This window comes from Bacillus rossius, chromosome 1 (assembly GCF_032445375.1).
Source record: "Bacillus rossius redtenbacheri isolate Brsri chromosome 1, Brsri_v3, whole genome shotgun sequence".
NCBI lineage: Eukaryota > Metazoa > Arthropoda > Insecta > Phasmatodea > Bacillidae > Bacillus > Bacillus rossius.
The window spans coordinates 95,376,552-95,401,262 of NC_086330.1; the positions used below are offsets into that span (position 1 = coordinate 95,376,552).

The window sequence follows — 24,711 nt, forward strand, 5'->3', positions numbered from 1 at the left end:
CTGCCCCGACTGAGTCAAGAGCAAGAGGAGGAAGTGTTACCCACTGGTGAAGAGGTGGAGCAATTTATAAGAAAGAAGCTTACAGCAGAAGCTGCAGTCCGCAAGAGGAGGCACCCCGCATCTAAATTAGCAACCTTCAAAATTGGTGACCTAGTGCTCAAGAAAACTAATCCAGTGAGCAGAGCTTGGGAAAATGTAACTAAGAAATTATTTTTATTATTTGATGGTCCATATGTTATTACTGGATCCACTCATGAGAATTGCTATGCTTTAGCCGAGCCATCAACAGGCCAGTCAATAGGCCGTTACAACATTGCACAGCTTGTCATGTCCACCATTTTGGCCTCGGCTGGTATGATAGCACAAGCCCCAAGTGCGCCACCCCTCCTACACACTCTATGGGCAGGACATTTAGTTCGCCACCCGCCCCTAGATGGCAGACAAAGGGGAATGTAAAGTAAGGTGACTTTGTCTACCTGCCCCGTCTAACTCAGGGCAAATATGTAAATATATGGTGTTGTGACAAGAAACTGTTAATGATACAAGTGAATGTAAAGAGTTTTGTAAGTCGAATATGTATGCACAGGAAGGGTACAGATGTGCCCTCCCTACTGAATATGTACATATTTTGTATATTTACCCTGGCTGAGCTAAGCCAGGCAGAAAGCTCTTCCCAGTATTTCTGGGCCAATAAAAGTGACTGAATACTTGAGCAGTATTGTTTTAGGCAGCGACCTCTCTGGAGGACCGCTCCTCCCCCTTCCTTCCTCTGGTAGGCAGCGACCTCTCTGCAGGACCGCTCCTCCTCCTTCCCTCCTCCTCTGGTAGGCAGCGACCTCTCTGGGGGACCGCTCCTACCACTCCCTGCTCTTGGGCAGCGACCCCTGCTCGGAGACCGCTCCTGCTCCTCCCTGTGCCCCTCTCAGAAGCCCGGGACAAGTCAAGCTGAGGGAATATAAGAACCCTACCACTGCAAATTAAATGTTGGTCGAAGCACTAATTAATGTTTACCTCATTGTCATGTGAGCGAGTAAGCTGGAGTAACAGCTGAGAGCAGTCAGTATGTGATGGCTAGCACAAGAGCCATGTAATCCCCGTGTTTATGATGTGTTATGTTGTTATGTTTATGGTACGCCAGAAGAGGCGCAATATAGCCGTTGAGTATACCCTTGCGTAAGAGCGGAAGTGTAATTCCCGCCAGTGTCCTGTGACGAGGTGAAGTGACATGCCACCCGCACTGGGATTTTGAGTAGCCGGTGAAGCTATTATGGGTATAAATTATTTATGAAGTATTGGAGTATTTTACGGCTAATGTATTCTTCGATTTGGGTACTGACCCACTAACACTAACACATATTGGGAAGCACTAGACTCGTCCTATTTACTGTGAAGAGCTATGTAATTATCTAGCAAGTAGACATGAGTGTAACTGTGCTCGACAAAATACATGTGAGATGTTATTTCACCTAGCTGTGTACACATGTGTAAACACTGGCAGGCAAAGCAGTTCTACAAGCACAAAACACTTTGCAACTACAAGCAAAATTATTCTAGGTTACCTTGTTATAGGTTATTCCAGTTGATATTTCGTTGCACTGTAACACTTTTCTTGCAGAGATCACCACAATTTAAGATGAAAATAGATATATTATTTTTGGTTTGATATGAGAATACTAATGAAATTGGAAATAGTATTTTTTTTTTCTGATGTTTTAGGTTGGTATCACTTGTGGATACTGATTAGAAAAGTATGCATCCATTTCGCATACAAAACCAATCTGTTAGTAGTGTTGAATTTAATTAGGTTTTTTCCTATATTTGTTATCAAAAGAAAGGGGTATGCTGATCTGCTATGAAATGATAACAAGAAAATTTGCAGAAAACATCTATATGAAGTTTTATTTTGAAAAGGACCCTATACAGAAAATTTATAAATTTTCATTATATGAATCACTCGATTCTTCGAAGTTTGTTTATGAATTTTGTTTCTTTGAAAAAAAAAATCTTGATATAGGCTGACCTGAAAAACACTGTGTAGAATCCTATGTCGCGAGATAACACGCTCTTGCAGTGAGTGTCCACAAGCCTCAAGATAAATCAACTTCAAGTTAAACAATCCTCCAAGCAAAAGAGAAAAATATTCAAGAAAATATAAATTATTTTCAAAATATAAATTCAGCTCTGAGAAAAGAGAAAATGAAAAATGTACTACTCAACAGGAGCTGTTGCAAGCTATCCTGAAGAACACATGTTTTGTTTACAATTGATAATATAGCAAGTTGCTATCTACACTGAGGCTAGGAGCCTCAGATACATTACAATGCTCAATTCCTGTAAGGAATATAATTGTGAAAAATGAACGTGAATTTCCGACCCAGCGAAGCCCGCTGCGGGTCGATAAAACACCATGAAAATGAGAATGAAATGAAAGAGCATCGAACAGCTGATCTGCTCCGATAGTCGCCAGAGTGCAATCGGAAACCACCAGCCAGATGAAAGAGTTCAAGTTACTCACTCGCCGAGGCGACTGATATAAGAAAGAAAAGAAAAAAGAAAATACAAGAGAATTCGTCTGTTCCTGTAAGAAAAGAGGCGGATGAAAAGTAAGCAAAAAAAGGAACATATGATGTGATTTCTTTCACACAGCCTTGTTACCTAGCTAAAAATTACTTTGTTTAGCTGAAAACAAATTTTGTTTAAAGAATTTAAAAAACCCTTTTAAAATGTTATTAAAATCAGGCTATCATAATAACAGCCTATAACACTGTATATAAATGTAATGTAAATGTTATGTTATGAAATTGTGAATTGTAATTTTTTTTATGAATTGTTAATGAAATGTAGATGTAAGATTACATGAAGTTGATATGTGTAATGATATTGGGAAACATACAGGCAGCACTAAGCTTAGGCTGCATGCAAATGAACATTGTGAAAATCACATTTTTACAATATGAGAAATGTATTAATTTTTCTAGTTAATTAATGCAAAGTTATGGTAACTTGAATTTAGAAGTTTCAAGAAATATGTTATTCATGGTTAATGAGCTTATTGTTAATTAAGCTAATATATTGTTCTTGTTATGAAGTAACAAACCGAGATCTATCTAAATGATTTTATTTACATTTAAGCGTTAATATTTTGAGTATCTTTATTAATCCAGTGGTATGTTAGCGGCAAGATAAGAAGTTGATAGGCCTGCAGACACTCGTGCTTGCAAGTGCACGATCACACATGTTATAATTGATAAACTTTGATTTACGAATGAGAGGTTTAAGTTAAGTGAGTGCAGTGATTACACTCAACAATAGGAGCAAACAGAGACGCGAATTCCTTCGGAAGTGTACCTAACAATGACGTGTGCTGCGAACGATGCGCTGGCGCCGCGGTGCTCCACCGCGTCACGTACTGGGCCATGACCAGGGCGGCAGGTGTCGCGCCGAGACACTACCCCAGCAGGAGCAGGTGGCTGTGACCCCGCTTGCTGATCCGTCGCCGCCGCGCGCCTGTGACGTCAGCCGACGTCTCGCGCTGATTTGGTCGGCAGGGCTGTCCAAGGGCAGCTGAATCACCACCCGGTGATGTAAGGTCCCAGGTTCGCCTTCCACAGGATGCTGCCAGCACCACGGATGGAGGCCGATCCACTGCTACAGTGATGACCTGGATAAAGTGAAAGTCCCATTGTTATGCCACATGTACATTTTTCTCACACATTTCCCTTGTGATTGCGACGAATACTTACTGTAAGTATTATCCTCCGAGTGCCACTGCAACCCAACTTAGTTCCAGGACTGATGATGCTGAGAACTTCGACAAGATTGCAAGTTTTCCCGCGAAAATACACCGAAGACCAGCGCAGGTCTGAACTCTGTGACGGAGTGCCGCGTACTGAGGTGCTAGTTCACGAAGCAGGAGAGGGGTGCGGGACAGGTGTCCTTTCTCGCGCCAAAGTTTTTTTTATTCTCCCTCTTTCTTTCGTCGTTTTGTGGTGTCGCGCGAGTCGTTGCCTGGCAACTAACTTTTTTTATTCAACTCGAGCAGCGAGTGTTCAACTGAAAAGCACACCGTGTCTTGTTTAAAAAATTTGAAAACTGCAACACACTATGCTTATCAAGGGCGGCAATTCTGTGCTGAAACATGACTGTCATACGCACAGAAAGTGCTTTCTTTTATTTAAATAACACTTTTTAATTATTATTATTATTATTATTTATTAACATTTTATGTTTTTGTTCTGTGTTCACGTCTTTGGACGTATCTGCAACTACCATTCTCTATGGTGTAATATAAGTGACGCCGAAGCTCAATTAACAAGACCCCTCTAGGGAACATTGGACCTAAAACGGCAAATTGAACTTTTTATTTAATAATTACATAAGAGATTTTCCATTGTTGTAAAATCCTATTTTAAATTTAAGGAGTTGTGATGTATTAATTTGTTTTGCTAATTGTCTGTGAGTGATTTTGAACGTGTAATTAAGTCAACAATTTTAATGATTCAGCCAATCAGCGACGTTGTTACTTAAGAGAAGCGTCACTACAGAATTAACAGTAAAAAAGTCTGAAATTAACGGCGATGATGGCTACATAGGCCGGGTTGAAATTCCCTTAAAAACCAATGAAGATGAATAGCTGGATAGGTCATCCTACGATCAGGATGTTTTGAAACGTCGTTTACATCTTAAGTATATGTTATTTAATTAGGGCACGTCATAACTGACGTGTACGGAGGTGTGTTTTACCGTGAGTAACCAGCGACTCATGATGCTATGCTAATTTAAATGGTTTCTACATACCTACATCGTGATTTTGCCGACGGACTATCAAATATTACGTTTCGTTGTTGAGCTATTATAAGATCATATTGAGATAAATATTTTTATTAAAACAATCACACATCCTGTTTTCCATACGTACTTGACTTTTGTTCAATCACCCAGAGGTGAACTGAGACAGATGTCTCGAGATGCTCTACCGCAAATATTCAATGAGTTCAGCCGCGGAAAATAAAAACTAATTTTAATAACGAACATTTTAAATAAATATTATTTTCTCACGTAAATAATTTATTATAAATCGAGATTTTCAACAAACATTATTATTTTGAACCATATGAACTTTTGTTTCATGTTACCATGTGTGCAACCTAACTCCTGTAATTTTATCAAATATAAAACAACATACCACTGGATTGATTAGAAACAAAACATACTTTTATTTAATTAAAGAATATTTATATTAATCGTATGTTTATATGTTGTTATTTTACAGTGTATATGTATGTGTCCTTCATAATTCTAATTGATTTGTTTGTCTATTCCCATGCCTTGTGAAGGTTTTTATAGTGAGAGAATATTTAATATTTCCCTTGTGTATCATACTACATGATCTTTAAACTATTAAGGAATTTACATAGTGCATAAGGGTGGCGCCCATATCTGAATTCTGAGAATTAATTAAAGAATATATTTATTTTCCAGAGCCATAACCATCCATAAATAATTATTCATTATTTAAACTTCCATATTTAAATGACAAGTATATATTGTTGTTATTTAACGATACCACACACTATCTGTGTATTTGTGTATATTAATATAACTAGCACACCACAGATAAGTGGCTACCACTACGTGGAGCCCAACACACACTGATTCTGTCACTTGTCTAAGTACATCATGAAATCATTCAACGATAAAAGCTGTTTATTAAATTAAGCGGACGGGTTCGCCCGAAGGAGAAAATTGACGCGGCAAGACCTCGTGGACATAGAGAAATGACACACACTCACTATTTATGTGTTTATGAAACATGATTTTTTTCTGCAATTTAAATTGTAATATACAAAAACGGTATTGAAAATTGAAACAAATATGGTGACACTACAAACTGTCAAGATCTTTATTTTTTTCTTACTCTCTACTTAGTTCCTTACAATAGAAAAACGTAACGTAATGGCTTGAAAGCTATTGCACGGCAGGCATAGAGGAATGACACTAACAGTTTGTATATCTATGACACACATTACATAAAATTAAGATTTATTTTTTCAACCCGTTTAAAATTTATTTTTTTAGACAGAAGATAGCCTATGTCCATCCCCAGGATATAATCTATCTCCTTGCCAAATTTCATTACGATCCGTCCAGCCGTTCAGCCGGGAAAAGGTAACAAACAGACAGACAGACAGACAGAGTTACTTTCGCATTTATAATATTAGTATTGATGTATCACAATTTTGTGAACATGATAACTGCCAAAAATTTCTCAAATTTCTTCCAAACTGATACATAAAATCTAATTGTGGAAAATCTCGGTCAAGTTCGTTAATGGGCATTTTACGACCAAAGGGGTAGAAATGGAGAATGTTTTTTTGAAAAACAGAAAAATCGCTGTAACTCCCATACTATGGAAAATATCGTATTAGTTTGAACGTATTATAATTCGTAGAAGTAATATTAAAAACATTTTTGATAGACCAACAATAACTGCAAGGGGTGGAAAAAACAAAGGTTGGAGGACAAAAAAAAATCATAACTGTGTTCGTAGGCATACCATCGAATTCGTTTACATTATTTGTTAATCTTATAATTTTTATCTAAAACTTAGGTCTGAAACACTTTTTGGTAAGATGAAATATTGCTTCAAGAGGTAGAAAAAAAGTTTTTTAAAATAACAAAAATTTCATTTAATCCGTATCTAGTTCACTATTAAATCCATTTATTTTTATTCTAAAACACAAAAAATACTATCGACAACTTTCGTTCGAAAATAATTTTATATGACTGATCATTACTGCAAGAGTGAAATAAAACAGGGGTTGAAAGACAAAAAAAAAAAAAAAAAAAATCAAAAATACCTTATCACGCACACTATTAAATCCGTTCCAATTGTTTTTGAACTGTATGAATATTATTTAAAACATTTTTCTGAAACAATTTTTTATACGACCAACCATTACTGCAAGAGGTGGAAAAAATAAGATTTGGAAGACAAAAAAAATGTCTAACTCCCTTAGTACGGACACATTCGAATCCGTTAAAGTTGTTTGTAAATCTTATAATTTTTATCTAAAACTTTTGTCTGAAACAATTTTTGATAAGTTAAGTCATTGCTGTAAGGGGTTGAAAAATAGGGCATAATTATAAAATTATTATTTTCCGTACTATGTACACTATCAAATTTGTTCTAAATTATTGTGCAACCTTTAATAATTATCAACAACTTTTGTCTGAAATAATTTTATACGACCTTAATTACTGCAAGAGGTGGAATTATCAGGGGTTGAATGACAATAGATTCATAACTTCCTTATTAGGCAAACTATGAAGTCCGTTCAAATTATTTGTAAATCTTATAATTTTTATCTAAAACTTTTCTCTGTAACAAATTTTGATAAAACTAACTATTATTACAAGGAGTTGAAAAAACCTGGGGTTGGAATAAGAAAATAAATAAAACTTCCTTACCATATAAACTACCGAATCCAATCTTATTTTTGTCAAACTTTCTAAACATTGATTCAAAATTATTGTTAGAGTAAATATTTATCTAACTGCAAGGGGTGGAAATAACAAGGTTTGAACGTAAAAAAAATATTACTGTTAAAGTATATTTACAATCAAATCTGTTATAATGTATTATATAAATCATAAACTTCATTTAAAACGTTGACTGAAACAATTTTTGTTGAAACCAGTTATTACAGTAAAAACAGAGACTGAAATAAAAAAAAAATTTCAGTAGGGCCTATCAAATGCATTCGAATATCTTTTAAAACTCTTAATTTTATCTTAAACCTTGGTGCAAGCCAAATTTTTATATGATTACGTTATTAGTGCAAGGGATGACAAATAGTGTTTGAAGGTTAAAACAATTAAAAATTTACCTATTTGGCATATAATATGAAATTCATTCTAAGTTATTTAATGGTGGATACATTGAGCTGAAAATAGTCATAATATTTTTGCTGCATGGAAAATGAGAAAATATTTTATCGAGCATTTTTTAGTATTGGAGAACATAATACATGTTAAGTATACAAGTTCTTAAAATGTTCCAGAAGTTTATAGCAGATTCCAAAATATTTACAGAAAGAAATTTTTTCATATTGCATGTTAAAAGTACAATATTTTGGAGGATGGTAACAGAGTACGTACCTATGAATAAAAAAAATTGACCTAGTAAACTTCAGAGATTATCAGTTATAAATTATTTACTTTATTTCTTCTAATATTTTTCGTAGATTACCCCCCTCCCCCCACCCCCCAACACGTCGGATATCGAATCCTTGAAATACTAAGGATTTGATGGTAATTTGAGGATCTGATTGACCCACCCCTAGTATACATGGTGCTGATATAAGTTTTTTTTTTGAGGGGCAGTGCTCGGGCTGGTCCCACGCCATGCTGCTGTACGGCTGTAGGATGGTAGTGACTACTGTGGCAGCACTTTCAGCCGTTCCGCCTGTTTGCTGGTGCTTGTCCCTCGTTTGTAGTGCGGTGTGTCGTGAGCTGCTCATGGTGCGTCCGAAGTGCGGGAGAACAGGTGTCACGCGGAGACCGGAGACGTACTAGCGTCCCCCAGAGAGCGCCCTCGCTACAGAGGCCGCACACGGTGGCGGACCCAGGGATAGAGGGATGATTCACCCTCCTCAAACCAATGAAAAAATGTGCGAGATCACGGCGCGTTATATTCGGTGATACAAAATGAGCTGTTTAAACATGTGAAATCACAAACCACAATAGCAGTGATGCAAGTTAGGAATGATAATGTAACTGTACAAAACTCTTGCTGTTGAAGTAAGTTTTTTAAAAAACAAAAATAATAAGAGTAGTTTATTTTGGTTGCTCCGGAAACTGGCTTCTGGTTGTGAATTGTGTGGCAGAGCCGACCGCCATATTGGATTGTGACGTCACGGCGGCCATCTTGGTTGAGCGTAACGGGACACAGCGTAACGGGACACAGCGTAACGGGACAAGTAAACAAGTAGTACCTTGACTTTTGACCTTCAAAACTTGTCAAAATTGGGCAAAAATTGCCCAAAATTCCTCAAAAATCGCCAACATTTACATTTCTGTGGAAAAAAATTCCGCCAAAAAATCTCAAAAATTTTGATAAATTGATCATTTCTCTTTCCGAGGGAAAAATTCCCGTTTCGAGGGAAAATTTCCCGTTTTTAGTCCTTAAAAATCCCAGCGGCTAGAAATGTCCATATGTAGGCTTAAGCATCCATGTCTACAGCCTACGATAAGCCTCTGACGTAATCATGGATTATGACGTCACCGTCGAAATTTACGTTACGGCGGCCATCTTTAAAATCTTTATTTATTATCCGATTTTAATGAATTTTTTTTAAAAATTATAAAAAAAATCAAATAAATAATTTTAATAAAAATATTAAACGAAATTACTTTTATGACATGGAGCTCGGAGTCCTCGGTTCGAACCCGACGAGTGTAAAAAAATAAAAATGACGACTGATCCTTCCCCCGTGGTGGGTGCAGGCAGACTGGCCCCCACCACTTTGTTAATAGCATATATATTGCCAGTGAGCATAACGTCATGTCCGCCATCTTGAATATCCGTAATTTTAATGCTACAGATTCGAGAAAAATTCCAAAATTCATCAAAAAATGTACTTATTAGAGTACTGATTGATTAGTTAGATTCCTGTCCTTGGTTCGAAACCGCTAAGAGCAAAAAAACAAAAAGAAACATCAGATTCATCCTCCACAGAAGCCACCTACAGACGAACCTACCACCACCAATAACAAGGTATATATCGTCAACTAGTATGACATCATGTCCACCATCTTGTCTTCGTGTGCTGGAGACCACCATCTTGTTTACATCTGCTAGAGTGTGCTGATGACATGTAAGTATAATTTTCTGGTCACCATACCTTTAACCTCGACTGTTGGCATTGACCTTTGACCTTGAACTTGAAATATGACAATGACCTTGAAATTTACCTTGACCTTGGACTTTGACCTCGACATTGAAATTTGACATTGACCTTGAAAGTTGACCTTTACCTTGAAATACGACCTTGACCTTGAACTTTGACTTTACCTTGAAATTTGACATTGACCTTGACCTTGACGACCATCATGGATCCGACATTTTGCATTCAGTACATGCTACCAGGAGCTACCACATGCTAGTGGTCATTGCCACCAACTTGTTTTCGTCTGCTGGAGGACACCATCTTGTGTGTGTGTACACGTCTTACCATCATGCTAGTTTTATTCTAACCCACTAGAGTGCAGCAATCATTTATTATTTTTCTGTGACACCCGCCATCCTGAAATTTGGACGTCATCTTGAAATCATGTAATTTTTTAGCTAGAAATTCGGGAAAAATTCCAAAATTAATGAAATAAATCACTCATTAATTTACATATTGATTCGATCCGCTCCTGTCCTTGGTTCGATACTCGATCTAAGCAATAATGTTTAATTTTCTGTAAAAAAAAATAAAAATTTCAATAAACTATGTTCAACATTCTTAAAGAGACTTTAAATCCTCTACTACCATCATCCTATCAGACATCAAGACCAACATCTTGGAAAATTCGTAATAATTAACCTAGAAATTCAGGAAAAAGTTCAAAATTCATTAAATAAATTTGCAAACAATATACTGATTAATTAGGTCGACTAAGGTCCTTGGCACTATCCTGGACGAAGCTAAAAGAAATTTAATTTAAATACCAGCTAAGTGTAAGGGTCGAGAAATAAAACACCACAAAGTCCTTTACAAACATAATATTTAAAACACAATTTCTATCCTACTACAGGATCACTTGCGAAAGCCAGCAATCTTATAAACATTTAGCCCTGCATAGACGTGCAACGACTAATTCTTAGCTCCAAATGCTCCAAATGCTACAAATCCTCCAAATTCTCCAACAGCTCCAAATGCTCCAACTGCCTTTTCTTTCAGCAGCTCCAATGATATTGGGCTACAATGCTACGAGTCTAAGAGACTACGAGGCTACAAGGCTACGAGTCTAAAAGGATCTAGCTGGTTACGAGTTATACATGGCTGCGAGACTGCAGGACTAAAAGACCGCATGGCTACTAAACTACATGTCTATGAAGCTACAAGGATACAAGTCTACTCGGCTCCAAAAGCTCCATCAGCTCCAACACGCAATGTACGCAATGTACGCGCAATACATGCAATTTACGTGCAATAAATGTAATGATTACACAGTACACACAGGAAAACGGAATGTACACACAGTACCCACAGGAAAAAACGGAATGTACACACAGTACACACAGGAAACGGAACGTACACACACAGTACACACAGGAAACGGAACGTACACACATTACACACAGGAAACGGAACATACACACAGAAAACGGAATGTACACACAGTACACACATGAAACGTAACGTACACACAGTACACACAGGAAACGGAACGTACACACAGTACACACAGGAAAGGGAACGTGCACACAGGAAACGGAACGTACACACAGAAAACGGAACGTACACACAGTACAAACAGGTAACGGAACGTACACACAGAAAACGGAACGTACACACAGTACACACAGGAAACGGAACGTATACAGATACAGTAGCGGAAACACAGGCTTAGATGGAAATCAGTATACAAGAAATAAAAACATTAATATTTTACTTTCAATATTTAATTTATTTCTCAACATTACACAAATACAAGTAAAAGAGCCAATATTGTGTGTTGCTAGCTTTTCTCAGTTCTTTGAGTTTGAAGGTTATTTCTTTGATACACGAATAGTTTCCTGCACAAAGCGAGCCATGTAGAAGTCTTAGCTGTTCAACCAATATGTTTGGATCTTTCCATGATGTGTAATCAATCTCTTCTACCACCATCTAACTTGCTTGTTTATTATACATAATTTTAATATCACAATCGTCCCAGTGATCATAATAAGCATTATCAGATTAATTTATTATAACACGTCGTTTCCATCGTTTCGGTCTCAGGACACCGCCACATTGTTCGATCTTGTCAGCTTTAGGTGCTTCATCACAGTCTATGTCTTTGTCAACAGCCTCAGAGTCACTGTAACAATCACTGTAGAAGACATCCTCTTCACCCAGATTACCGTAAGAACTCGATATCGATGATGTTGAAGTGTCTTCATCGTCTTCATGCTTCCTTTTTAGGAGTCCATCATTTTTACAAAGATTGGAGGATCTACTGAATATAGGCTTGAATGTATTCTCACTTTCACGGTGTTGATACTTCCATTAATTTCTGTCTGCCCGAAGCCATCAGCATCCTTCAATTTATGTTCTTCGTCACGATCGGGTGAGATAATACCATCACGCTCAGGACAAGGAAAATTATTGTCGTAATGCAGATCACTCTTCTTTAGTCTAGTGGATCCATCGATGTCCTCTATGCCGTAAATAGGCTTGGCTTAACATGTTTTATCATGTCTGTTTAAAATGTCAATTCTTGTTTACAACCTGATACACCGATTACAGCTTAACATTTTGCGTAGTGGGTTTTTAGCACAATCATTCCTCTCATGACGTCTAGCATTCCTTCTCATGACAAAATCCTTGCCACAGTATCTACAGCGGATTCCTTCCGATTCAGTTGCAGATAACAAACCATGGTCCATGGTAGCTTCTGAACTAATGTTAGATATAAACTGACAGTTTACCAATTGGAACCATTTTTTTAAATATAATTTTTTAAATATTTCATCAGCGATAGTTAAGTTATCTAATGCAAAGCAAATTGATGCAAGTAGTTCTGTTTGTCAACAACAGATGTCGACACATTTTTGCTTGCTGGTAAATATAATTTATTTTATGTGGTATGCGGGTTGCTCACTAATGATTGCAAAAGAAGGAAGGCTTCGATATACATCAAGGAGAAGGAAGTTCAATCTTCGTGATAGTGTTTCTCTTCCGTCTTATCAGATATTTTTGAACTGAGTAATGTTATTTTTTTATTTTTTTAAATCCACCTTATAAAAAAAATATCAGTTCTAATTTAGTACCAGATATTAACAATTTATTTGCATCACAGGATAGAATGACATAACTCATTAGGTAAAAAGTCCTTCATGCGGAGATCAATTTCTCATCTGTAACCAGAAGCACTCGGAGAAAACCACCATAATAATGACCAGAAAAATCAGGAGCACACGGAGAAAACCACCATAATATTGACAAGAATAATCAGTAGCACACGGAGAAAACCGCCATAACATTGACAAGAGTAATCGGAAGCACACGAAGAAAACCGCCTCAAGTTTTCTTTAATTACATGAAATTAAAGAAAGAATTAATAAAAAAATAACAATAAAAACGAAAAAATACAAAGACTTCTGGCTTGTACTAGAACTCTAACTTTGCACATCAAAGATAATTTCACAAGCTAGCAGAATCCTTTGTATTTTTTTGTTTTTATTTTTATTTTTTTATTAATTTTTTCTGTAATTTCATGTAATTAAAGAAAGCTTGAGGCGGTTTTCTCCGTGTGCTTCGATTACTCTTGTCAATGTTATGGCGGTTTTCTCCGTGTGCTACTGATGATTCTTGTCAATATTATGGTGGTTTTCTCCGTGTGCTCCTGAAGTTTCTTGTCAATATTATGGTGGTTTTCTCCGAGTGCTTCTGGATACAGGTGAGAAATTTATCTCCGCATGAAGGACTTTTTACCTAATGAGTTATGTCATTTTATCCTGTTAACCAAATAAATTGTTAATATCTGGTACTAAATCAGAACTGATATTTTTTTATTAGGTGGATTTCAAAAAATAAAAAAATAACATTACTGAGTCCAAAAATATCTGATAAGACGGAAGAGAAACACTATCACGAAGGATGAACTTCCTTCTCCTTGATGTCTATCGAAGCCTTCCTTCTTTTGCGATCATTAGTGAGCAACCCGCATACCACATAAAATAAATATTATTTACCTGCAAGCAAAATTGTGTCGACATCTGTTGCTGACTTGCATCAATTTGCTTTGCATTAGATAACTTAACTCTCGCTGATGAAATATTTAAAAAATTCTATTTAAAAAAAGGTTCCAATTGGAAAACTGTCAGTTCGTATCTAACATTAGTCACAGAAGCTACCATGGATTATGGTATGTTATCTGCAGCTGACTCGGAAGGAATCCACTGTAGATACTGTGGCAAGGATTTTGTCATGAGAAGGAATGCTAGACGTCATGAGAGGAATGAATGTGCTAAAAACCCACTACGCAAAAAGTTAAGCTGTAATCGGTGTAGCAGGTTGTTAACAAGAATTGACAGCTTAAACAGACATGATAGAACATGTTAAGCCAAGCCTATTTACGGCATAGAGGACATCGATGGATCCACTAGACTAAAGAAGAGTGATCTGCATTACGACAATAATTTTCCTTGTCCTGAGCGTGATGGTATTAGCTCACCCGATCGTGACGAAGAACATAAATTGAAGGATGCTGATGGCTTCGGGAAGACTGAAATTAATGGAAGTATCAACACCGTGAAAAATGAGAATACATTCAAGCCTATATTTAGTAGATCCTCCAATCTTTGTAAAAATGATGGACTCCTAAAAAGGAAGCATGAAGACGATGAAGACACTTCAACATCATCGATATCGAGTTCTTACGGTAATCTGGGTGAAGAGGATGTCTTCTACAGTGATTGTTACAGTGACTCTGAGGCTGTTCACAAAGACATAGACTGTGATGAAGCACCTAAAGCTGACAAGATCGAACAATGTGGCGGTGTCCTGAGACCGAAACGATGGAAACGACGTGTTATAATAAATAAATCTGATAATGCTTATTATGATCACTGGGACGAATGTGATATTAAAAGTATGTATAATAAACAAGCAAGTAAGATGGTGGTAGAAGAGATTGATTACACATCATGGAAAGATCCAAACATATTTGTTGACCGGCTAAGACTTCTACATGGCTCGCTTTGTGCAGGAAACTATTCGTGCATCAAAGAAATAACCTTCATACTCAAAGAACTGAGGAAAGCTGGCTACATACAATAATGGCTTCTTTTACTTGTATTTGTGTAATGTTGAGAAATAAATTAAATATTGAAAGTAAAATTTTTATGTTTTTATTTCTTGTATACTGATTTCCAACTAAGCCTGTGTTTCCGCTACTGTATATGTGTACGTTCCGTTTCCTGTGTGTACTGTGTGTACGTGACGTTTTCTGTGTATACGTTCCGTTTCCTGTGTGTACTGTGTGTACGTTCCGTTTTCTGTGTGTACGTTCCGTTTCCTATGTGTACGTTCCGTTTCCTGTGTGTACTGTGTGTACGTTCCGTTTCCTGTGTGTATTGTGTGTACGTTACGTTTCATGTGTGTACTTGTGTACATTCCGTTTCCTGTGTGTACGTTCCGTTTCCTGTGTGTACGTTCCGTTTCCTGTGTGTACTGTGTGTGTACGTTCCGTTTCCTGTGTGTACTGTGTGTGTACGTTCCGTTTCCTGTGTGTACTGTGTGTACATTCCGTTTTTTCCTGTGGGTACTGTGTGTACATTCCGTTTTCCTGTGTGTACTGTGTAATCATTACATTTATTGCACGTAAATTGCATGTATTGCGCGTACATTGCGTACATTGCGTGTTGGAGCTGATGGAGCTTTTGGAGCCGAGTAGACTTGTATCCTTGTAGCTTCATAGACATGTAGTTTAGTAGCCATGCGGTCTTTTAGTCCTGCAGTCTCGCAGCCATGTATAACTCGTAACCAGCTAGATCCTTTTAGACTCGTAGCCTTGTAGCCTCGTAGTCTCTTAGACTCGTAGCATTGTAGCCCAATATCATTGGAGCTGCTGAAAGGACAGGCAGTTGGAGCATTTGGAGCTGTTGGAGCTGTTGGAGCGTTTGGAGCCTTTGGAGCATTTGGAGCTGTTGGAGAATTTGGAGGATTTGGAGCATTTGGAGCATTTGGAGCTAAGAAGTAGTCGTTGCACGTCTATGCAGGGCTAAATGTTTATAAGATTGCTGGCTTTCGCAAGTGATCCTGTAGTAGGATAGAAATTGTGTTTTAAATATTATGTTTGTAAAGGACTTTGTGGTGTTTTATTTCTCGACCCTTACACTTAGCTGGTATTTAAATTAAATTTCTTTTAGCTTCGTCCAGGATAGTGCCAAGGACCTTAGTCGACCTAATTAATCAGTATATTGTTTGCAAATTTATTTAATGAATTTTGAACTTTTTCCTGAATTTCTAGGTTAATTATTACGAATTTTCCAAGATGTTGGTCTTGATGTCTGATAGGATGATGGTAGTAGAGGATTTAAAGTCTTTTTAAGAATGTTGAACATGGTTTATTGAAATTTTTATTTTTTTTTACAGAAAATTAAACATTATTGCTTAGATCGAGTATCGAACCAAGGACAGGAGCGGATCGAATCAATATGTAAATTAATGAGTGATTTATTTCATTAATTTTGGAATTTTTCCCGAATTTCTAGCTAAATAATTACATGATTTCAAGATGACGTCCAAATTTCAGGATGGCGGGTGTCACAGCAAAAATAATAAATGATTACTGCACTCTAGCGGGTTAGAATAAAACTAGCATGATGGTAATACGTGTACACACACACAATATGGTGTCCTCCAGCAGACGAAAACAAGATGGTGACAATGACCACTAGCATGTGGTAGCTCCTGGTAGCATGTACTGAATGCAAAATGTCGGATCCATGATGGTCGTCAAGGTCAAGGTCAATGTCAAATTTCAAGGTCAAGGTCAAAGTTCAAGGTCAAGGTCGTATTTCAAGGTAAAGGTCAACTTTCAAGGTCAATGTCAAATTTCAATGTCGAGGTCAAAGTCCAAGGTCTAGGTCAAAGTCCAAGGTCAAGGTCAAATTTCAAGGTCAATGTCAAATTTCAAGTTCAAGGTCAAGGTCAATGCCAACAGTCGAGGTTAAAGGTATGGTGACCAGAAAATTATACTTACATGTCATCAGCACACTCTAGCAGATGTAAACAAGATGGTGGTCTCCAGCACACGAAGACAAGATGGCGGACATGATGTCATACTAGTTGACGATATATACCTTGTTATTGGTGGTGGTAGGTTGGTCTGTAGGTGGCTTCTGTGGAGGATGAATCTGATGTTTCTTTTTGTTTTTTTGCTCTTAGCGGTTTCGAACCAAGGACAGGAATCTAACTAATCAATCAGTATTCTAATAAGTACATTTTTTGATGAATTTTGGAATTTTTCTCGAATCTGTAGCATTAAAATTACGGATATTCAAGATGGCGGACATGACGTCATGTTCACTGGCGATATATATGCTATTAACAAAGTGGTGGGGGCCAGTCTGCCTGCACCCACCACGGGGGAAGGATCGGTCGTCATTTTTATTTTTTTGCACTCGTCGGGTTCGAACCGAGGACTCCGAGCTCCGTGTCATAAAAGTAATTTCGTTTAATATTTTTATTAAAATTATTTATTTGATTTTTTTTATAATTTTTAAAAAAAATTCATTAAAATCGGATAATAAATAAAGATTTTAAAGATGGCCGCCGTAACGTAAATTTCGACTGTGACGTCATAATCCATGATTACGTCAGAGGCTTATCGTAGGCTGTAGACATGGATGCTTAAGCCTACATATGGACATTTCTAGCCGCTGGGATTTTTAAGGACTAAAAACGGGAAATTTTCCCTCGAAACGGGAATTTTTCCCTCGGAAAGAGAAATGATCAATTTATCAAAATTTTTGAGATTTTTTGGCGGAATTTTTTTCCACAGAAATGTAAATGTTGGCGATTTTTGAGGAATTTTGGGCAATTTTTGCCCAATTTTGACAAGTTTTGAGGGTCAAAAGTCAAGGTACTACTTGTTTACTTGTCCCGTTACGCTCAACCAACATGGCCGCCATGACGTCACAATCCAATATGGCGGTCGGCTCCGCCACACAATCCACAACCAGAAGCTAGTTTCCGGAGGAACCAAAATATACTACTAATAAGTTTTTTCAAAGCCTCTCATGAAATATACTCCATATCCGCCACTGGCCGCACAGGGTCCCGATAAAAGCTTCCAACTAAGCTACCACCCGAGCCTGTGTACGTTCGTGGAATAACTTGTCTCACAACTCTTTACTCGTGACAAGCACGCTGTGACGTTAATTATTAATGGCAACTGATACGTCTATTTGCATAAAGCGTGTTTATTTACAATAAATTTTACGCACACGGTTTTTTTTATAAATGAGGTAACAGTTGTCAGCGTTTAAAAATACACCATTCACCCTAAAGTTATCTTTAAAATAAAACAATGTCACCAAATAGTCATTTGATTGTTTAAAATTTCACCTAGTATGAAAACATGCAGAGAATTATTCGTACTACCAAAAACCAAAACTTCAATGAAGATGGCCATCGGAAATCTATACATTCCACAGACCGCTCCACACTGCCAGCCGTGTAAAGTTACATCGTGACTTGCCCGCTGCTGTGTTCGTAATGCTACGAGCATGGCGTCATGAACTATCAGGTGGTGGTATAATGTGGCACTAGTTGTGGTTACTTTCTACCTCCATCGTCATATTGCAACACCCTAAACATTGCGTAAATGGTGCTTGACTATGACTAGGCCTTTTGATGGTCTATAAGTGAGAGCTATGATTTCCGTCGTTAAACCCAGTAACTGCAATAAAAAAAACAGTTCTTAAAAACTGTTCGCACAGTCCGAACACTGCTCTTCAGCCAGTGTCTGCCCCGTGCCGTGAGCATCGGTCGTGCACGTTATGTAACTTTGGTTGGGAGTATTATCCTCCTTCGTGCGAGAATAGCAGTTATCTGTTCACTATCGCAAACAGACAACAAATTTTAATTTCAAACATTTATTTTCATTAATAAATTTCTACTGAATACAATTCTAACGCTGACTGACTGGATCTAGAAGCATGAAAATGAGTTCCTTATACAATAACGTAGGTGAACACTAAGAAAGGATTTTTGAAAAGTCATCCCCTAAGAGGGTTAAATAGGGGATGAAAGTTTGTTATTTTTGATGTTATAAAAATGTAATTTGGTGTTTAGGCTTATTTTTATAAATAAAAATAAGTTGTATTGGCATTTTGGTAATGCATCAAAAATGAGAATCAAATACTTTCACATCGGGTACACGGCTAGTGAGCATATAAAGAGTAACAAAAAAAAAAACTCTGTCTTAACTGTGTATTTGCGTGTAGCAACACCTGCCAGGTATGCAGCCATTATTATCAATGTGATGGGTGACAGTGTAGCATTAGAAAACGAAACTGACTTGAAACTACTACAAAATAATTTGTCACGGCGGGTCACTTTAATTTTTTTTTGTTTCATCCCATATTTTTACTGGTGTTTTTACAAATATGGGCTCTAAAATTAGTTTTCTATGTCACAAAATATGTTTAATAATCACCTGAATTTTACACTATCTATCACTTAACAGTAACCATACCAGGTGCTTCCCCAACAGCATAAGTAGTTCAGGCAGGTATATCACTGCATGAAACATTTTTTAACAACGGCTGTTTCTTCTGTAGAGCACATCATGTCATTCAGTGTTACCTAGGACTCCGCAAAAACTAGAAAATACTTAACTGACAATGTAAACAACTTTTCCCTCGCCATTCAAAGTCCACTAGCTCATATAACTGTATGCAGAAAACTATAACTACAACTATATAGTATAACTATAACTATATAGTAAGGGAACTTATTATTGTATAATAATCTGGGCGTCGTCGTCCTCTGGCGGCCGCCGCGCGAGGCGTGTTGTGATATCCAGCAGCTCGTCTCTTCGTGGAGGAGCCGCGCTGGCCCCGGTGTCGTGACGAGAGGTCACTGGGACTTGCGCAGAGCAGAGTCGTGCTAGTAGCGACCATGAGAGCGGAGAAATGATAGTTGCACAGAGTCATGCTTGAGACATACTTAAATATGTAACGAATGCAGAGGGTTGCATTCCCGATAAGTGAGAATGTACTGCACTCGGTTCCCATACGCTGGTGGTCTCCGGCTCGAAGCTGACCGATGCTGTAAAATGCAGATCCGTGTCAAAGACAATAAATACAGTGTTCAAGGAACCGAACAGGCATAGAGGTAGTATCTGAAAACATATTATGAATTCCCAGACTAACTGATAAGGGCGAAGATCCAGAAATCCAGGATCTTGGACTTCCCTTTGCTTTCCTTCCAGAATCCATTCTCGTGGTGTCAGAACCAGGGGAGAAGGATAATGATAAGAACTCTTACTATATACAGGGTGAGCTTGAATTCAGCAGACACACTTCATCTGCAGGATCATCACAACAAAATAAGTCGAAAATCCTTAAAGGGCTTATTTTCTGAAGTGCTTTCCAAAGCTGATATACGTCATTGAAGTTGGAGCTGAACAATATTTTTACTATACAAAAAAGAGAACGTATTTAAGATGGAACCTTGAGGTTCTGAATTATATTTAATTGACTGATATTCCACAAACACAGCAAATGTTTTGTAGCATAATTATTTCACTGAAGTAATTAGTATCATGTAACAAAACAATGTGGAAAATAAGGTTGTTACTCCCAATTATTAAGGTGAAATAATACAATATTCACGTTGGTTGTATAAAATAACTTTATTTAACATAAATCAGACGCTCAGTGTTCTATTTTCAATTTTTTCCTTATTTACAATAAATTATTGTTCATCTCACACTTCATTAAGTTGTATAGATGTTTTTAACTTATTTTGTCTTGACCAAGATTCACAATAGCTGTATAAATAAATAAATAAATAAATAAATAAATAAATAAATAAATAAATAAATCAACAAATTACGGGTGCACCGATAAAGAGACGTGCTCCTCCTTTGGAAGCCTTTTTAGCAGTTTTTTTGTTTCCACACACCGTCTCTTTGGTAACCTGACTTATTGCAAGGGATTGTATTCCAATCAGACGAATTCTATCATTTGCCTGAGACAATCCGCCTTGGACGAGCCGAGCCGCAAACCCAGGTCCTACAAGTCACAAGTCAGACGCTCTACCCCAGAGCCAGAGTGGTAGAGCGGATACTTGCAGTCTTCTTAACACTAACACTTTGTTTACTGCAGTTTGGTTACACATGCTTAATTTTGACAGACGATTTGGAAAGCGATCACAGACGTATGTGGGTATTTGTAAATAAATACTGAAAAATAAAATATTGACAGACGAAAGCAATCACTAAAATTAACAAAACTACAAGTAAACGTTAACATGAAAGTTTTTGAATGAATGTTCAGTGTTAAATTAAGTAATTTCTTTCTCTGCTAAAACACAACAAAATGTTTAATTTTTCATTCTGTCGCGAAGAAAATCATTTATTATTGACTCATTTTTTTAAGTAGCTTTCACACAATATGATGCAACATTAAAAGAAATACAAGACATTTAAAGTCTATACAATTTTCACGTCTTCGCGAGGATTAGAACACACGTCTTCGACTGCATATGAGCCGAATTAAGTAACCACGATCAACTAAACAGTAATCTAAACAGATTTTTCGTAGACCTAGGTTTGCATGAAAATCGCAATAAAAACATAGTGCAAATTAAAAAGTTTAAACTAGCGCTGGTTAACATAGTTGGCCAACTTACGTCCCGCCCTTTTGAAAAAGGCAAGTTTAACAGCACATGTCCACGGGCATGCAGCTGACCTGCACGGTGTAGTTCAATGAAGCACCAGCTGATCTCGGAGCAAGCAGTTCTGGGCTCGACTCCCGGGAAAGGCATGGCTATATGTGGTCGAAATACAAGTAGGTCTATGTTGGGGGTTTAGATTAAATATATTTTCTGCGAAAAATAAAAATAATTTTGAAAGGTTCAATAAACTTTGTTTTCACATGGTTTAATTGACATCTTACCGGGTGACAAATTATTCTGGATTCGAATGTTGAAGTTTATTCGTATTTTCAAACTTCCTTTTTTTTTTTACGTAGACACACTATTTAAAATAAATGTTGCATACGTTTATAACCACCACGCACGTCTATAACTTTCCCAGAAGTCAAGCCCAGAACCTCTTGCTGCGAAGTTAGTGGTGCTTCAGCCAACTGTGCTACGGAGTACAGAATAAACATGGGCTCTGAAACTCACCACTCCGTCGCCTCAAAAACTCCGTCGCCGAACTCTCGCCGCACAGGCGGCACTCTCGCCACAAACTGCCGCAGAGGCCGGCGTCGCTGCTTGAGTAGTCTGTGGTGCCCTTCTCGAGTCGCGTCATCCCGCGCCGACCCGACGCCCGAAGCGTCGAGATTAGCGTCGCTCGTTCACGCGGTGGCCCGCGAAATTCCCAATTCCGCTCAGCGATAGAAAACAGCGCCTAGGCAGGGCTACGCGCGGCGAGTGGTGATGGGGAGGGGGTAGCGACGACCCTTGTAATCCGGCCAGGCACGCGTGGTATGCCTTACGTCAGTGGGCCGCACGTAACACGGCGCATGACGCCTGTGGCCTGGCAGAGCCGCCAGCCAGCTCCGAACCTGGCGCGTGTCGCGGTCCTGTCGGCGTTCGTAACAATATTTTTACCTACTGCCTGCTGGGGAAAACAGAGTTCAAAAGGATGGCCCAATTATTGAACTGTCAATTTATTAACAACACAAAATGTATAGTTACCTCTTAGTTTTCAAATATTTTAATGTTAATCTGCCAAGAGATTAAAACCTAATGAAACAAATGAAAAACGTGAGCGAGTCTTTCAGTACTCGCCAGAGATGTGCAACATCTAACCTCGGTAACGAGAGAGTTCATGTGTTCTCACGTTTTAAATACAATTATAATACGATACTCCGACACGAATTTAAACGTATAATTATTTTAAAATAGCTGCAATACCCGGCGTTGCCCGGGCTGAACACAGGGTGAAGGGGACCTTTTTCGAAATCAGATGTAGTTAGTATTTGTCTTCTTAATTTGAATGTCAAGTGTGAAAATTAATTTTTATCACTTTCAGTTCCCGACAAACGTTGTTCAGCCAGTTTATAGTTATTTACCTGGTTTGTATGTAATTTAGACTTTATAAAGCAATATAGAAAAAAGCTGAAAAATAAGAGATTACTAATATTGAAAAGATTCCATCATCTAGCTAATGCTTGGACTGCATTGCAATGCCTCATTCAGTTTTGTTTTGTAATATGTTTGAAGTAGTTCCACTTATACAAATCATCCATCCATCTCTCTGTATATTTATCTCTATCTACATCTATATACATCTATGTATCTCTCTATCTCTATTTATCTCTTTGTATCTACATATATACTTCCCACTATCTATATATCTTCTATATATGAGTCTCTATATAGCTCTATACATCTATAGGTATATCTCTTTATCTAACCCATTTCATTCTCTATACCTCGCTCTATCTCAACTTATCTCTCCGTCTCTATCTCACTCTATATATATATATATATATATATATATATATATATATCACTCTATCTCTGTCTCTCTTTTATATTTAAATAAATTGTGTCATGCGTGCGCACTTATACAACAAAAACAGACGAAGTGCCGCTATATAAAATGAAATAAACACATTTTTTGACACGATTCGTGCTCCAACTATTGAAAAATAGTTATACCGTCTCAGTAACCTTCATGGGCATGCGCATAACAAATCACCAAAATTTCATCGCAATCGGATGAATGGTATAGGAATGCATACGGCACAAACAAAAGAAAATTAAAGACATGACAAACTCATAAAACGATGGTGCGTTTAAAATTACAGGCAACTCTATCTATTGACGAAGTTAAGAACAAAACTGTTATTAGCGCCTTTATTTTGCTAGCCGCTGCGAGCTCCACTAAGCGGACTGGTCTCACCAAGAAGAAAAATATTAATTTGCCAGACCTAACTATGTGTATGATCATGTGTCAGACATAGAGAAATGGCACTCACTCACTATTTGTATGTCTATGACCTATGATTTTTTCTGGTATAAAATGAAATTATCACTTTTTCACTCCCTTAGGGATGGAATTTCATATTAATATGGGGTCTATGTGTTAATCCAGGTTATAAGCTAGCTGTAGGCCAAATTTCATTCAAATCCATTCAGTAGTTTTTACGTGAAAGAGTAACAAACATCCATCCATCCATACTTACAAACTTTCGCGTTTATAATATTAGAAGGATAATGCCGAGACTGATAAATAAATGCAAAACGTGTTTTAAACTACATGTATGGACTGGAATCACACATAGTTTCCGCACCCGCCACTAGAAATCGCTGCTGGAGCAGCTACATCGAATATTGAATCGTTTGATAACCATGCCTAAATGTTAAATTATCTAATGAAATGGATCCGATAAGATCAAAAATGATTTGCAAAAATACTAAACCCCGCCTTTGGACCTTAATTTCGACACGGAATTTTATTAAAATACTGCCCATCTCGTTAGAATTATATAAACAATTAATACTATAAAGTTTTCCTTTGGCTTTGTGAACTTCGGTTTGCACCATCCGCCACAGATGGCAGCGCCGTGTTCACACATTTCCGTTTCACGCAACTTCCGTTCCAGTCATGAAATGACTCCAGCCAAATGCCGTATACCTAGAGCTAGGATGTTACACGTCAAACCACATGCCTCTCGTTGTCCGTGTTCTCTCACCACTCTGTCCACACTTGCGCCGTGACTCTTCGTCACCTCGCCGACATCTCATCCGGTCCTCGAAGTCG

At 37.6% G+C, this 24,711-nt stretch overlaps 1 protein-coding gene across 1 annotated transcript in view; it reads left to right on the forward strand.

Moving 5' to 3' along the window:
- Positions 1-24,711, forward strand: part of LOC134540461 (phospholipase B1, membrane-associated-like) — a 108,171-nt gene that overhangs the window by 20,153 nt on the left and 63,307 nt on the right. The window lies entirely within an intron of this gene.